The following is a 14809-nucleotide window of genomic DNA, read 5'->3' as shown; positions in this document are numbered from 1 at the left end:
TAATGGTGCCTCTACTATCTAAACATCACAGAAAGAAAGGGGATGTGACCATTTGCACACTGATGCTTGAAGTTTTCTTCTGGAATTACAGCATTTCCTATCACATTTTTTTTTTTTTTTTTGGTCAAAATGAATCATTTGGTCATTCCTAACCTCAAAGGGGTGAGGAAATGCGATTCTGCCATGTGCTCAGAATGAGAGAGCACCAGGCTATTTGTGAAAAGCCCAAATCCTTGCCCTAGTTACAAATTCTGGTGACAGCTGCTAAGAAAATACTACTTTCTCCATCTTATTACAATAAATTATATCAAGTGTAATTGTAATCCTTGCGATTTCTATCTAATGGCTTACTATTGATTTCTGGTAAGCAAAGAAAGCTTTCCTGACCCATTTAAATACATGGAGACAACTAAACGCTCCCTTTCAACTTTTCTTCTCTGCATTAAATACCTTCCCAGGCCCCTAGTACTTCTTCCTATGATGTAGTTTCCAACTCTTTACCTTCCAACTCTTTATCTACTTGGTTATATCTGACTGTTAAGTGAATGTGATGGGAAAACAAAACAAAACAACAAAAGGTAGTTCCTTATACGGATAAGCCAAAGGTGACTTTTGGTGTAACCCTTTGTTTTTCTTCCCTGTATCCCCACAGAAGATCAGCAGTGTTTCAACCCTCAGCATCAACAGCATCACCTGGAGGGATGAATCAGTGAGGTACAGACTTCTACACCAGGGATTCTGATTCAGTTGGCCTTGCCTGGGCCTGAGTATCTATACTTTTTAGCAGTTTTGTACCATTTATCTATAGCTATGTAACAAACCAACCCCAAACTGAGGAACTTAAGGCAAAAGTAGTAATTTTATTATTATCTTTCCAGATCCTTGGGGTTGAATAGAATCAAACATATAAGAAACCAACTAACATTTTAAGAGAATGGTATGGGCAAAAAAAAAAAGCCACCAGCTCAGAGTAAAAGAGACTGCACCCATTTGATACTTAAAACAAACTCTGACCCTTCCCCCTGATATTTTAGGGGTAGAGAGCAGCCTGAGGGCTCTGCTTAACCCCCAAAGAAACCATATTCCTTTTTGGATATAGCAGAGGAGGATAGTGAAAAAGGAAGGAACTCTCAGTGGGTAGAGCCTAGGACCATGGAAAACAAGGACTGGGGAATTTATCCGGGTGGAAAAGAATCAGTGGGAGCTCATCAAGGAATGTGACCCACCTTTAGGACAAGGGGCTGCTTGTAATGTCTATTTGGAGGGACTGTAGACTCACTGTGGTTCAGTGGTAAAAGACTCCCATGCTTCCACTTCCAAATGGGAGTGTTTATTGTGTCCCTGTCCCTAATTGAGTTTGTCTGTGGGAGCAAGTGACTTAATTTTTGAAGTGTCCCCATTTAAAGGAGGCATATCTAAACCTGCTATAGAGGTGCTTATGTCTTATTCATGGATCCTGGACTTTGAGAGTTCAGAACAGTACCTGGAGAGGAATTTGAGGTTGTCTCCCTTAGAGGGAGTAAGTGTCCTCTTACATGCACAGGGAAGGGAACTGCATGTCTGGGGTACAGAGTGCAGACTGTGGTAGATTATGTTAATATTCACCAAATATTGTGGCACCCTTCTCTGCAGGGCCTCTTTCTGTGGTGGGAGGGCTCTACATCCTGGTCCTTTGGTATTCAGGTGACCATTTGATTTACTCTGACTAATGACATGTGAGTGTCAGAAGTGACAGGAGCCACTTCTGAACAGAAGGATTAAGAACCACAGTGTTCACCTTTCCCTCTGCTATGACAACTGACAATGTTCCGGATAGAAGCTGTTTTCCCAGCCTTGGTCCTGGAGTAAAGATGATGCAGAACAAAGCCATAGCCAACTAACTACGAATGAAGTATATGAAAAATTAAACTTCTGTGTTGTGAGACCCTGGGTGCTAATATGAATGAAGAGGTCATGGGCACCCTGACAACTCTGAGCAGCCTTGGGTCCCTCTTGCATGATGGCTACCAACTGCAGAAGGACACAGCCTTTTATATATATTTTATTTACTTATGAGAGAGAGAGAGAGAGAGAGAGGCAGAGACACAGAGGGGAAACAAGCTCTATGTAGGGAGCCTGATGCGGGACTTGATCCTGGGACTCCAGGATCATGCCCTGGGCTGAAGGCAGGCACCAAGCCACTGAGCCACTCAGGGATCCCCAGACACAGCCTTTTGACTGCCCAATTTTACTGTCCTCTCTGAGGAAGATTGACTCCCTTCTCATTTCAGCATGCCTGACATCAACAGTAGGTGATAGGGAGCAACCCAGGAAGTGCCAGCCTCCATTGAACCTCCTGTTGACAGTATTTTTCTCTGTGGACCAGAGATTGTGGGAAGGTCTTAGGTAATGAAAGCTGGCTGGACACAGCCCAAATTTCAAGATTGTGGCAAACTGGAGGGTCCTTCGGTCCTTACCTTTTGAGGTTTCTGTTGCCCTGGTGAGATCTCAGTCTTGGCATTCTCATTACACGATGAAGACACTGGTGGTGACAATGGGAAGGTTGAGAAGATGAAATGGATGGTACCCATAGCTGGTTCTATGCAGCAGAACTGAGGCTCAGGAGTGAGGTAAATTAAAGATACTTGTCCCCTAAAATCTGGATCAGCCTCAGTCATTCAATAGAACCAGTAGACCAATAGAATGTGACTGAAGCAACAGTGCCTGCCTTCCAAAGCTAGGTCAGGAGAAGCCTTGTAATTCCTGTCTTGGTCTCTTATAATACTGCCTCGAGACTCCAGCTACTGTGTAAGAAGTTTGCCTACCCTGAGACTACTATGTTGGCATAGTTGCATTCAGGTGCTCCAGTTGACAATCAAGCTATTGGATGGTTTTTCAATAGCATCCGACCTTCCAGACGACCAGCCATTCCTGCCAAGGCTCCTAAAATATGAGTGAAACTGTCTTGACCCCTTCAGTCCAGCCAGCTCACCATCTAAATACCACTAAATCTAAAATGACCTCAGTTAATGCCATGTGGAACTGAAATGTCCTCCAGCTAAACTTGGCCTGAATTCCAGGCCCACAAAATCATGAGATATAATAAAATGGTGTTAAGACATGAAAATAATGGAACAGATATATATATATACTTACTATGCACTCCTAGGCACCTGTTTTTCCTTTTCTCTTAACATGGATCCCTCATGTTGCATGCCTGGGTGCTCTAACCAGATTTCAGGAGTTGGGAGGTGTGATTCGCCTGAGATTACCACCTTCAACAGAGATGGTTCACATAAACTCTTCATTCAAACAGAGTTTGGGTTACCCTGAGGGCTCAATTTTGTTCTCAGCTTAAGTCCAACAAGTAATAAGTCTAGCATTTAGTGAGCACCTCCATGGGTAGGGGACTATGCTGGGTGGTAATATAAGATGTCTTGCTACATAAGGTAAAACAGCTCACTGTGGTTTAATGCTCACATGCTTAATTTTGTTTTTTACAGTTATCCTGTGAAGTAGCATTATTTTATTACATAAGCAAGTAAATTGAGATCAGCCTGTAGAAACTGTAAGTGCCAGAGATGAGTTTTGAATACCCAGCAGGCTTATCCACCAAACAGGCTACCATGGAAGTTAAAGCTTTATAAGACAGGTGCAAACCTTCATTTTATAAATGAGAAGATTGAGGACTAGGAAGAGGGAGTAGTATCGCTGATGTGTTTTGCCACTAACCATGAATTCTCTGGCCAGTACAATTGCATCCTGGTCCTAAAGGCTCTCTAGAGTATAGGCCAAAGCCATGTTGAGTGAGTGTCTTTAGGGAAGGAGATAGAGAAGATGATGTCAGCACTGCCTTTTCATATATGTTCCCAGAGAATGTGAGCCTTTGTTTATCCTCCTGTTTAACTCCTGACTGAGAAGTGGGGGCTGTAACTTGGCCAATGAACAGTTTATGGGCTTAAAGCATTGGATTGGTAGTATGAGCTTTTCTCTGGAGAAAGCATCTTCCCATAAAACTATCCATCCCTGTCATCTGGGATGAGTCCCAGAGATAATTCCTTTTTTTCAGAGTATGGAAAAACTGAAAAGTAATATGTCAGCAGGGCTGTTCATGAATCAGAAATTACTCAAAAGACCATTTCTAGCTTGTCCTGGATCTCTTGGTCTGCCGGAATGGCAAGATCCAAACCAGTACCCATCAGCCACAGTGGGAACTGTGAAGAGGCTCATGCAGAACGTGAAATCTTTACAGACAGAACAGGGACCCTGTGTGATTTGGATAAGAAGTCCAGATGAAGTGAGTAAGTTGAAGTCTCTCTGGAGTTTAAGTATTTATGAAGCACTTTGTCCCCACAAAGTGAATTTCAATCATTTATCATCCAAACTCACAATATCACAGTAGCATGTAAGTATTTGTATTATGGCTAATGACCCAAACTTGAACTACTGCTTGTAAGACAGGGGATATTTTCATGCACTTGGGACCTGTTTTTAATGCCATTGTGAAGCACGAACAGGATTTTTTGAACTAAATGCCTGAATCTTGATCCAGACCCATCATTACCATGCAAGCCTGTAATTTTCTCCTGTGGCACTTCTGTGCTGGCTCTCCTGTTGTCAGGCAGCAAAAGGTGAATTCTTTAATATGAATCCCTGACAACTCTTTCCTCTTTATTCCACAGCATTGTGATTTGCCTTTGTGCAGCCCTTTGTGTTCTGAGATGACCAGATGACATATTGGGGTGTTGATGATTCTAAAAAATATGTATATCTGAGAAGATCACACCAATTAATTTTCATCCAGAATTCAAGGTGAAAACTGCTTCGGGTTGTGGTAGTTGAAGCTGTTTGAAGAACTAGGGGCTGATTATGGCTTTTTCTGAAATCACCAACCCTTCAGGAAGGCATCGCTATCTCTTATTTCTCATCTGGCTATTCAAATGACCTCCTTCGCAAAAAGACTTCTTTTTTTTTAATCAACCTTATCTCTCCAATTGTTTAAAAACCTATTCTACTTTTTAGCTAGAATTATTGACCATAGGACCGTAAAAGAATTTTATAGATGAGGAGACAAAGATGCTAAGAGGAACACCAGAATCCAAGCATTCCAAGTCTTCCTTCCATACCGTGTTTCAGAATCATGTGGTGTTTGATGTTAGATGTGTTGCCATAGTTATGTGGAATGGTTTTTTACCTTGGCTTTTTTCTACATCCCCCAGCATGCCTTGCAAAGGGCTTATCCATAGCCAGTCAGATGTCACATATGCTATGGCTGGCCCTCCCTCAGTGGCCAAGTTCCTCCCCAAAAGTGACCTCTACAGAGAGGATTTTAACCACCCAAGCTAAAGTGACATCCCTCCCCCATACTCTCAGCCATACTCTATCACCTTTCCTTGCTTAACTGTATTTCTAGCACCTCTCATGATCTGAAATGATCAGTCTTTCTTGTGCATTGCCGCTTCTCCTACTAGAATGTGAGTTCTGTGAGGGCAAGGATTTTGTTTCTCTTGTCCACTACAATGTCTGTGCTTATTAGAGTGCTTATTTATCAATAAATTTATCAATAAATGTGTGTGGAATTGATGGCTAAGTGAATGGTGAATAGATAGACAAGTCATGATGTTAGTGCCAAGTTTTTGTCATCATAGGGTTGAGGCATTGGATAACTAATCCAGATAAAAAACTGGTTTCCTCCTGACATGAAACTTAATTCAGCTTGATTAGTTGTTAGGTACTTTGGAAATAGGAATTTCCTTTAATTACTAATTTAAAAGAATTAAGAATTTAAAAGGAGAAAGGCACATTTTCTGCTTTTTTCTCCTTTACTCAAAAGTATCATAGTGTCTCATTCATCACAGACCTTCTATGACATTATACAATTCTTTCCACAGCAAATATTTATTTCTTTCACCACTTGTGTTTTTTTCTGTGCCATTTTAAGGGATTTTTTACTTTCCTATTAATCTAGGATAGCTGCACCATAGTACACAGTACATAGTCACATTGTTGTGACCAATTACAATTCAAATGTACAAAGCCGTGAGCAAAGTTCAGGTGAATATCCAAATTAAACTGTTTTAAGTAAGGTGAGCAGCATCCATTACCTTAGCCCTGAATATTGGCTGTTCTCATCCATCCTTTCTTGGAAGTCAATATTTGAAATAGGCTAGTGTAAGGCAGGAGAGGCTTGAGAAAAATAAAAAACCAAAGAGGGATTTAGTGCTTAAATATATAGTTACAAATTCATCTTGATTTCTTTTTATCTCTTTTTAAAGAATTGTGGAATATAGGGAAACATTTGTAGCAGGTAGAGGTTTTTGAAAATTGGCTCATTTTTAACCCAATCGATACTGTTATTTCATGTCAAAAGCAAGATATGTTTCAGTGCCCTGGTAAATCTGATCTGATTTAATATTCCCTAGCACTCTGGGGTTGTATACAATCTCTACTCTCCTAAATTTGATGGTGTCAATATGACCTGACATTTAATTATTTGCATAGCCTATTTAAAATTAAAATAGCAACAGGCACTGAGTTCTTTTCAAGTTTTAATACACTCTCCCTTTAAAAATATATTTTTCATAAATTACTCTGCTGTCTGGCAGGCCATCACATTCTTCAGTTCCTGTAATAAAAGGGGAATGGTGCTATGTGGGTGTGAAATGTGAAACGTGGAGGAGAACACCGTGGTTAAACAAGAGCGGACACTGATCAAGTCCATTAATCAAAGTGCCTTTTAAATCTCTGCAAGTTGAGAACTGTAGCATCCAGGGATTTGATTAAAGAGGAAATATAAAATGGCAGAAGAGGTCCAGTAGCTGCTTGGGCAGGTCACATCTCAGAGCCCCTGATTAACAAGGCTTCCTATGGGATTTGTTTTCCAAGGGTCATTTTTTTTTGGAGTTTATTTGCTAAGGAAGGGTAGGTTTATTAGCTAAGGAAATAAATGGGTTTATTTGCTAAGAAAAGCTCCAATATTTCCTTCTCTTTGGGTATTGGAAAATCACCAAATCCATATTACAGAAGGTTGTAAATCTCTTCAGGCCAGTATCTTATGTCTTTCCATATTTGGATTATTCTGACTCTCCTGATTTCCAAGTATCACAGGTAGGCCCCCTACCATCTAAGTGCAAAAATACAAGTGTGAAGAAAGGTAAGAAGACTCCAGAGCTCTTTCCTAAGTGTTTACATCATGGATGAGAGAGAGATCCACAAAATATGGCAAGGCCTGGCTACCTTAGAGGCTATATAAGGTACAACAAGGACAAGTAGAAAGGGACTCTGAAATCTCTGGGGGCGGTGTTGAGGAGGGCTCCCTGGGAAGTTCTTAGGTGGGAGAGGAGCTGGGAGGCTGAGAACAGGGACACCCAGTGAAAATAAATGCATGTGCAAGGATTAGAGGTGACAGAGGAAATGTGGCTTGCTTGGAACAGCAAATTTGGCAAGACTGAGTAAGAATGAGGTGTGGAGGTGTGGGCAGGCAAGCAGGAGTCTGGTCATAAAGAGGATAATGGGAAGCAATCCCAGGGGTTTCAATGGGTAAAATGTGTTGATTTACATGTTGGAAAGACCATTCCTGGGGCAAAATGGACAATAATTGGGAGTAGGAAGAGATTTGAGTGAAGAAAGAAACTAGGAGCTAAGCTTTAATCTGGATGAAAATGGCTGGAGCAGGAGGGAAGAGGAACAGGAAAAGGAAATTTGTGACGTGTTCTAGAAACCTCTAGGACCAGTGTGAGTTAGGACAAATCCGGTAAGAAGCAAGACTTCAATTCAGTCCAAGATTGCTTTTGCTTTGCTCACAACACCTCAAGTAAGGAGTAAGAAGATGATATGCCATTGGTGACATGCTACTGCCTCTCTTGCTTCTAGAGGGGTCCTGTATTTTGAAAGTTTTGGTAGTCGACCTCAGTGAGATGTCCACCAGGTTAGGGAGGCCAAGGGCTGTGGGTTTTGTGGCCTGGCCATATCAGTACCTAAAGCCTCTGATAGTTCCACATGAAGCAAGTCACACTAAGCTCTGAATTCTGAGTCTTGAGATTTTGGATTGAGCAATTTCCCCTTTGCTCTGCCAGTGCTTCAGGGTCTGAACACCTCTTATGTACTTTCTGTCTTTTTATGGGCAGGAGATGCTAAGGTTTCTGATACAAAATGAGTGCCTAGCCATTATGGGTTAAAGGAAAAAAAGTCTAGGCCATCTGTTGCTAGTCTTTCAACCTGGAAAAATGGGTGGATGGATGGTCATGCCATGCATCTACCATACTGGTGAATATGGTGAAGAAGCAGAATTGAAAAAGGATAGACACTTTAGGGCATGTCAGTTGGAACTGTTTGTGGGACTCAGGGGGAAATGTAGTTCTGGATTTGGAGTTTGAATCTTTTCGACATATTTGAGATAAAAAAAAAAAAAAGGATGGAAACCATCAATGCGTGTTATTATGGAGAATGTGTAAGGCATCAGGACAGAGTCCTGGAAAACATTCGTGTGTTATTAAGAGGAGTGTTAGGAAGTGTGTGTTGTACCCTGCTCCCTCATTCGTGTGTTGAAGGCCTAACCCCCAAAGTGATGATATTTGAAGGTGGAGCCTTTGGGAGGCAGTTTGTGTTATATAAGATCATACAAGATGATATTAGTGGGTTTATAAGTAGTGGAAGAGAGAGATCTCTTTCCCTGCTTGCACACACTGAGGAAAGGCCATGTGAAGAGAAGGAAAAGGTGCCATCTGCAAGCCAGGCAGAGAGCTCTCACCAGGAACTGAATTAGTCAGCACCCTGGGTTTGGACTTTTAGCCTCTAGAACTTGAGGAATAAAGGTCTGCTGTTTAAGCCATCCAGTCTATCATATTTTGTTTCAGCATTAGACTGAGATAGGAGCCTCTGGGGAAGAAAGCAAGGACTGATGGGATGCTAGAGGGAGAGCATGGAGAGGGCTTCGTGGGGTGAGCATCAGACGAGAAGAGCTGGGAAACATCTGATCTGGAGGTGCTGGGTGGACTCTGTCAGGCTATTTTTGGCTTAAAGGTTGGTGTCATCCATGTGTGTGTGGTATATGGCACTTTGGGGTGGAATAAACCTTTTAATTTGATTGGGCCCATTCTGATCATCAACAAAATTTCAATTTTCATTTTGTGGCTTTTTTCATATTGCAGTGGTAACAGCTATTTATTACCCACTTATTTATTATAAGAAAAAATTAGATTAAGATAAAGAAAAAAACACAGGGGCATCTGGGTGGCTCAGTGGTTGAGCATCTGCCTTTGGCTCAGGGTGTGATCCCAGGGTCCTGGGATCGAGTTCTGATTCAGACTTCCCACAGGGAGCCTGCTTCTCCCTCTGTCTATGTCTCTGCCTCTCTGTCTGTGTCTCTCATAATAAATAAATAAAATCTTACAAAAATAAAAAAGAAAAAACACATAAAGAAGCTTGTATAAAATTGCTATCTTTCTTTAGAATCTCAGCCCAGTGTATGCCCTTCCTTGCCTCTTTACTCTTTTTTAAGTTTACGTTATATAATATTGTGTGAATACAATGGGAACACACTGCTTTGTAACCTGCCTTTTTCAACCTAATGAACTCATTCTATGGCAGTAAATATTTATCCATGGAATGATTTTGTAAATGGCTATACTCCATCTCCTATTGTTGGTTTGTATGTATGTATGTATTTATTTATTTATGGATTTTAAGTAGGCTCCACACTCAACATGAGGCTTGAACTCACAGCCTCAAAATCAAGAGTCACATGCTCTACCCACTGAGCCAGCCAGATGCCCCCTGTTGTTGGACATTTAGATTGCTTTTATAAATGATGGTGTAATGACTATCCTCATAAAATTAATGCACATGCTTAATTATTTCCTTTGGTTAACTTCCTTAAAGTAGAATTAAAAAGGCCAAAACATGTTCAAATTTTTAAGAAATCACAGCACTGTTCATCTGTCTGGGTACTGTATGTATGAAATATTGAAAAAATGTCTTTAAGTCAGAATTTTTTGACATTGACTAATCCATCACCATTCTATTATATAGTTCACTTTGCATATTTATATAACTTGAAAACTAAAAGGCTTATAGCAAATTCTGATGGTAACTTTTAATTCTTTCACACTGAGAAAGTGGCTGGAACCTCAGACCAGTGGGACCAAGAGAACAGGCCCTCTTTTAGAGTACTTTGGATATTCTTCTGCTTATTGCATACTGCACTTATCTGTGTGAAATTCTTATTATTTACTTGTGTGCTTGTCCAAAGTTCTGTTTTAAAGTGCCGAATTTATTGTAACTAATTTTTCAAAAATATATTATTTCTTCCTAGTTGCCTGTTTTTCTACTGATGGGAAATGGCTGCATGAGATATATCCCCTGACTTTCTAGGTAAAAGTAAGTTCTGTGAAGTGCTGAGTAGTACTAGGAACCTTGGTGGTCAAGGGTAATTTAAATCTGTTCTGTTGGGAAGAGTTCCTTTTAGGTGGTAGTCTGAGCTGAAAACAGATCCTTTATTGAGCTGTACTGCAGTGATTTCTCATGGAGAGCTCAGTGCATGGCTGCAAAGCCACTTTACTCCCTCACACAGTGAACACTTATCAAGCGTCTGCTGCATGCCAGGCACCGTTTGATGACACTAGTGAGCAAAGCAGACAACACCTTTGTCCACGTAGGCTTCCATTCTTGTGGGAGAATTCTGACATGGAGTAAATTAAAAATATCACATAATTTTAAATGTCATGGTGGCAGAAGAAATTGATACAATAAGTGTAGCTGGGATAATGGTGGCGGGAATGCATCATTGGATTGGGTGAGGAAGTGATGTTTGAGCTGAGAATTGAATAATGAGAAGGAGTGAGCCTCAGGAAGATCTGAGGGAAGAGTGATGAGTGGAGAACATAAGTGCAAAACTCTCCCTGGGGACAAGGTTGGTATGTTTGAGCCACAGAAAGAAAGTGAGGGTGTCTGTGGCAGAGTGAGTGCACAGTGGGTGGTCAGAGATGAACTGAGGGTCAGGCGAGGAGCGGTGATGTGGACCCTTGCAGGTTATGATAAGGAAATCAGATACTTTCAAAGTGTGTTGAGAAGCAGGAGACTGGCATGTTTATTTTACATTTACAAAGATTGTGGGAAATCTACATGGTAGCAGAGAGTCCTCTTGTCATGGAGTAAATAAAGAGTTTCTGGAAAGAAGGAATACTAAACTGTGTTCAGTTCTTCTAAGAGGCTAAGATGAGGACAGGAAAAACATTCTTTGGGTTTAGTAAGATGGAGGCCATTAAGGACTTAAATAAGAGACTCTTCATTGTAGAGCTTGGGATGGAAAACTGATCAGAATGCGCTGAAGAGAGAAAGGTGCCCGGGACAGTGCCTGGGAGTGGCCACGAGAGGTAAGACAAGAGGATTCAAAGGGGATCAAGGGAAACTTTATATACTGAGTGGGATAACCTTCACTTCTTGCCTTTCCCAGCAACCAGAAAGCTGGCAGCCGTCAGTGAGAAGGCCTGGAGGTGGGAGGACTTCTGCCTGGAGAAACTATCTAGTGTAAGATAGAATAATGCCAAATGCTGACATCCAGGAACCACAGCAAAGGAGACAGATACTCCCTCACTACTCAGTGAGCTCACCAGTTAGCATACTACATTCTGACACTTAGCTTCCAGTCATGTTTTAGTGCCTTGTTTTTAGACGTGAACAGAGAGCCAACAAATAATATATACTTAGAAGAATCCTTTATGATGAAACACAAAGAACAAAGAAACAAACGGGGGAAAAAAAAAAGAACCCAGAGAAGTTAGGTAATGTGGAGATCAGACAAAAACTTCCAAAACCTGTAATTAATACCTTCAATGACATAAGAGAAGATTTTACACTCATGAAAAACAATATGATATTATAATGAAGGAATATTCAGAGAAAAAGATAGAAGGTTGAGATGTAAAATGTGCTAAAAGAATTGGTACAATAGGGATCCCTGGGTGGCGCAGCAGTTTGGCGCCTGCCTTTGGCCCAGGGCGCGATCCTGGAGACCTGGGATTGAGTCCCACGTCGGGCTCCCGGTGCATGGAGCCTGCTTCTCCCTCTGCCTGTGTCTCTGCCTCTCTCTCTCTCTCTGTGACTATCATAAATAAATAAATAAAAAAAAAATTAAAAAAAAAAGAATTGGTACAATAAAGTTAAGGAAATCTTTCAGAACATAAAACATAACAAAAATATGGGGGGGGGGGGAAGCTAAAAAATTCATACTACTATGATAAAATAAAAGCTAACAGAAAATAAAAATTTAGCTGTTTGACAAAACCAAGATTTTCAACTGTAATAAAATAGAAAAGTTTAAGTGCTAGATATCAAATGAAATGAAAAAGAGACATTTATTGACATAGTTATAATTAAGTGGAAAAATGCATTTTAAAGAATATTGGTTTGTTTTTAAAATTATATTTATGCAAAACAAAGTCCAGAGGATATACATTAAAATAAGTGTTTCACTGGGTTGTGAGATTATATTACTATACAATAACTAACAATTATATTGTTAGTTAGGATAGGCTGAACCATTGTAACAAATAGACCCTAATAGTCAATGGCTCAAAATTTATTATTATTTTTTTAAGCTTTTATTTATCCATGAGAGACACACAGAGAAAGGCAGAGACATAGGCAGAGGGAGAAGCAGGCTCCCTGTGAAGAGCCTGAATCGGGACTTGATCCCAGGATCTTAGGATCATGCCATGAGCCAAAGGCAGACACTCAACCAATGAGCCACGCAGGTACCCTGGCTCAAACTTTTAAAACAGCTTTATTGAGATATAATCCACACACTGTCTAGTTATTTTATTTAAAATACACAATTCAAGGTTTTTTTAGTATATTTGCAGATATTTATAGCCACCATTATGGTGAATTTTAGAGCAATTCATCACCTCATACAGAAGCCCCACCCCCTTTAGCTATCTGTCACTCCTTTATTACCACATTGCTAAACTCCCAACCATAGCAACCACTGATCTACTTGTTATCTCTGTAGATGTCCCTATTCTTGACATTTAGTACGAATTGAATCATAGAATATATGGGCTTTTGTGACTTCTTTCACTTAGCATAATGTTTTCAAGTTTGGCACATCATATGGTATGTATTAGTACTTCTTTCTTTTTATTGGCTGAATCCATTGTAGAGATTTACCTCATTTTGTTTATCCATTCATCAGTTGATGGACAGGTGGGTTGTTTTCACCCTTGGCTGTTACTATGTACTGTAAACATTCAAGTATAATTTTTTGTATGAACATATATTTTAACTTACCTTGGGTGTATATACCTAGAAGTGGAACTGGTTGGTCATATTGATTGTTCAAGGAATTGCCAAATTGTTTATTATTCTAAAGTGGCTGCATCATTTTAAATTCCCACCAACTGTATATGAACATTTCAATTTTTCCATATCCTCACCAAAACCAGGTCATGAATGAATATTTATCTCTGTTTCCTTCTGAAAGTTTTATATTTTAGTTCTTACATTAAGGTCTTTGATTCATTTGTGTTTATTTTTGTATATGGTAGGAAGTAAAAGTTCAGTTCCATTCTTTTGCATGTGGCTATCCAGTTGTTTCAGTGCCATTTGTTGAAAAGACTATTCTTTCTCTTTTGAATGGTCATGGCACTCTTGTGGAAAACAATTGACCATTGATGTATAGGTTTATTTCTGGACTCCCAATTCTATTCCATTGATTTACACGTCTAATCTTGTGTGGGTACCAATGTGTCTTGATTACCATTGCTTTGTTTAAGTTTCAAAATTGGGAAGTATAATCCCTCCTATTTGTTCTTTTTCTGGATTTTATTAACTATTCTGGGTTCCTTGCAATTCCATATGAATTTAGAAAAGGCTTGTCAATTTCTACAATGAAGTCAGCTAGGATTCTGATGGATACTGCTTTGAATTTGTGGATTGGTTTGGAGATGATTACCATCTTTTAAAATTTAACTTAACTTTATTATTTTTATTATTTATTGAAGCATAGTTGACACACAATGTTACATGGGATGATTGCCATCTTAATATAATGTTGTGCCTTTTGATCCATAAACATGGCATGTTTATTTATTTAGTTCTTTAATTTTTCAATAATGTATTATAGTTTTCAGCATATAAATTTTACACTTTTTTTGTTAAATTTATTCTTTTTAATAGTGCACTTCATAATTTTATCTTTGGATAATTTATTACAAATGTATAAACATACAATTGATTTTTATATATTGATGTTGTATCTTACAACTTTGCCAAGCTCATTTATTCATTCTAATAGTTTTTTTTTAGTAGATTCATTAGGGCTTTCTTTTAAAATTTTCTTAGAAGATGTTATTTATTAATTTGAGAGAGTGAGTGGGAGAGAGAGTGTGAGTGCACAAGTCAGGGGGAGGGGCAAAGGGAGAGGGAGAAGCAGACTTCCCACTGAGCAGGGAGCCAGAAGCAGACTCCATCTCAGGACCCCAGATCATGACCTGAGCTGAAGGCCAATGCTTAACGGACTCAGTCACCCAGGTGCCTCTCATTAGGATTTTCTATATATAAGATCATGTCATCTGTGAATAGAGATAGTTTTACTTCCTCCTTTCCAATATGATTTCCTTTTATTTATTTTTCTTCATTAAGTACTATTATTGACTGAATGTTTATATCTTCCCCAAATTCATGTTTAAATCCTAATCCCTGAGGTGATGGTATTAGAAGGTAGGGCCTTTGGTAAGATGATCAAGTCTTGAATGCAGAGCCATATAAAAGAGACTCTATTGAGCTCCCTTGTCTCTTTTGGCATATGAGGATAGAGTGAGAAGACTGGTCA

The sequence above is a fragment of the Vulpes vulpes genome, chromosome 5 (assembly GCF_048418805.1).
Source record: "Vulpes vulpes isolate BD-2025 chromosome 5, VulVul3, whole genome shotgun sequence".
In the NCBI taxonomy this organism is placed as follows: domain Eukaryota; kingdom Metazoa; phylum Chordata; class Mammalia; order Carnivora; family Canidae; genus Vulpes; species Vulpes vulpes.
The sequence above is the reverse complement of the archived record's forward strand: the minus strand, read 5'-3'. Positions refer to the sequence as shown.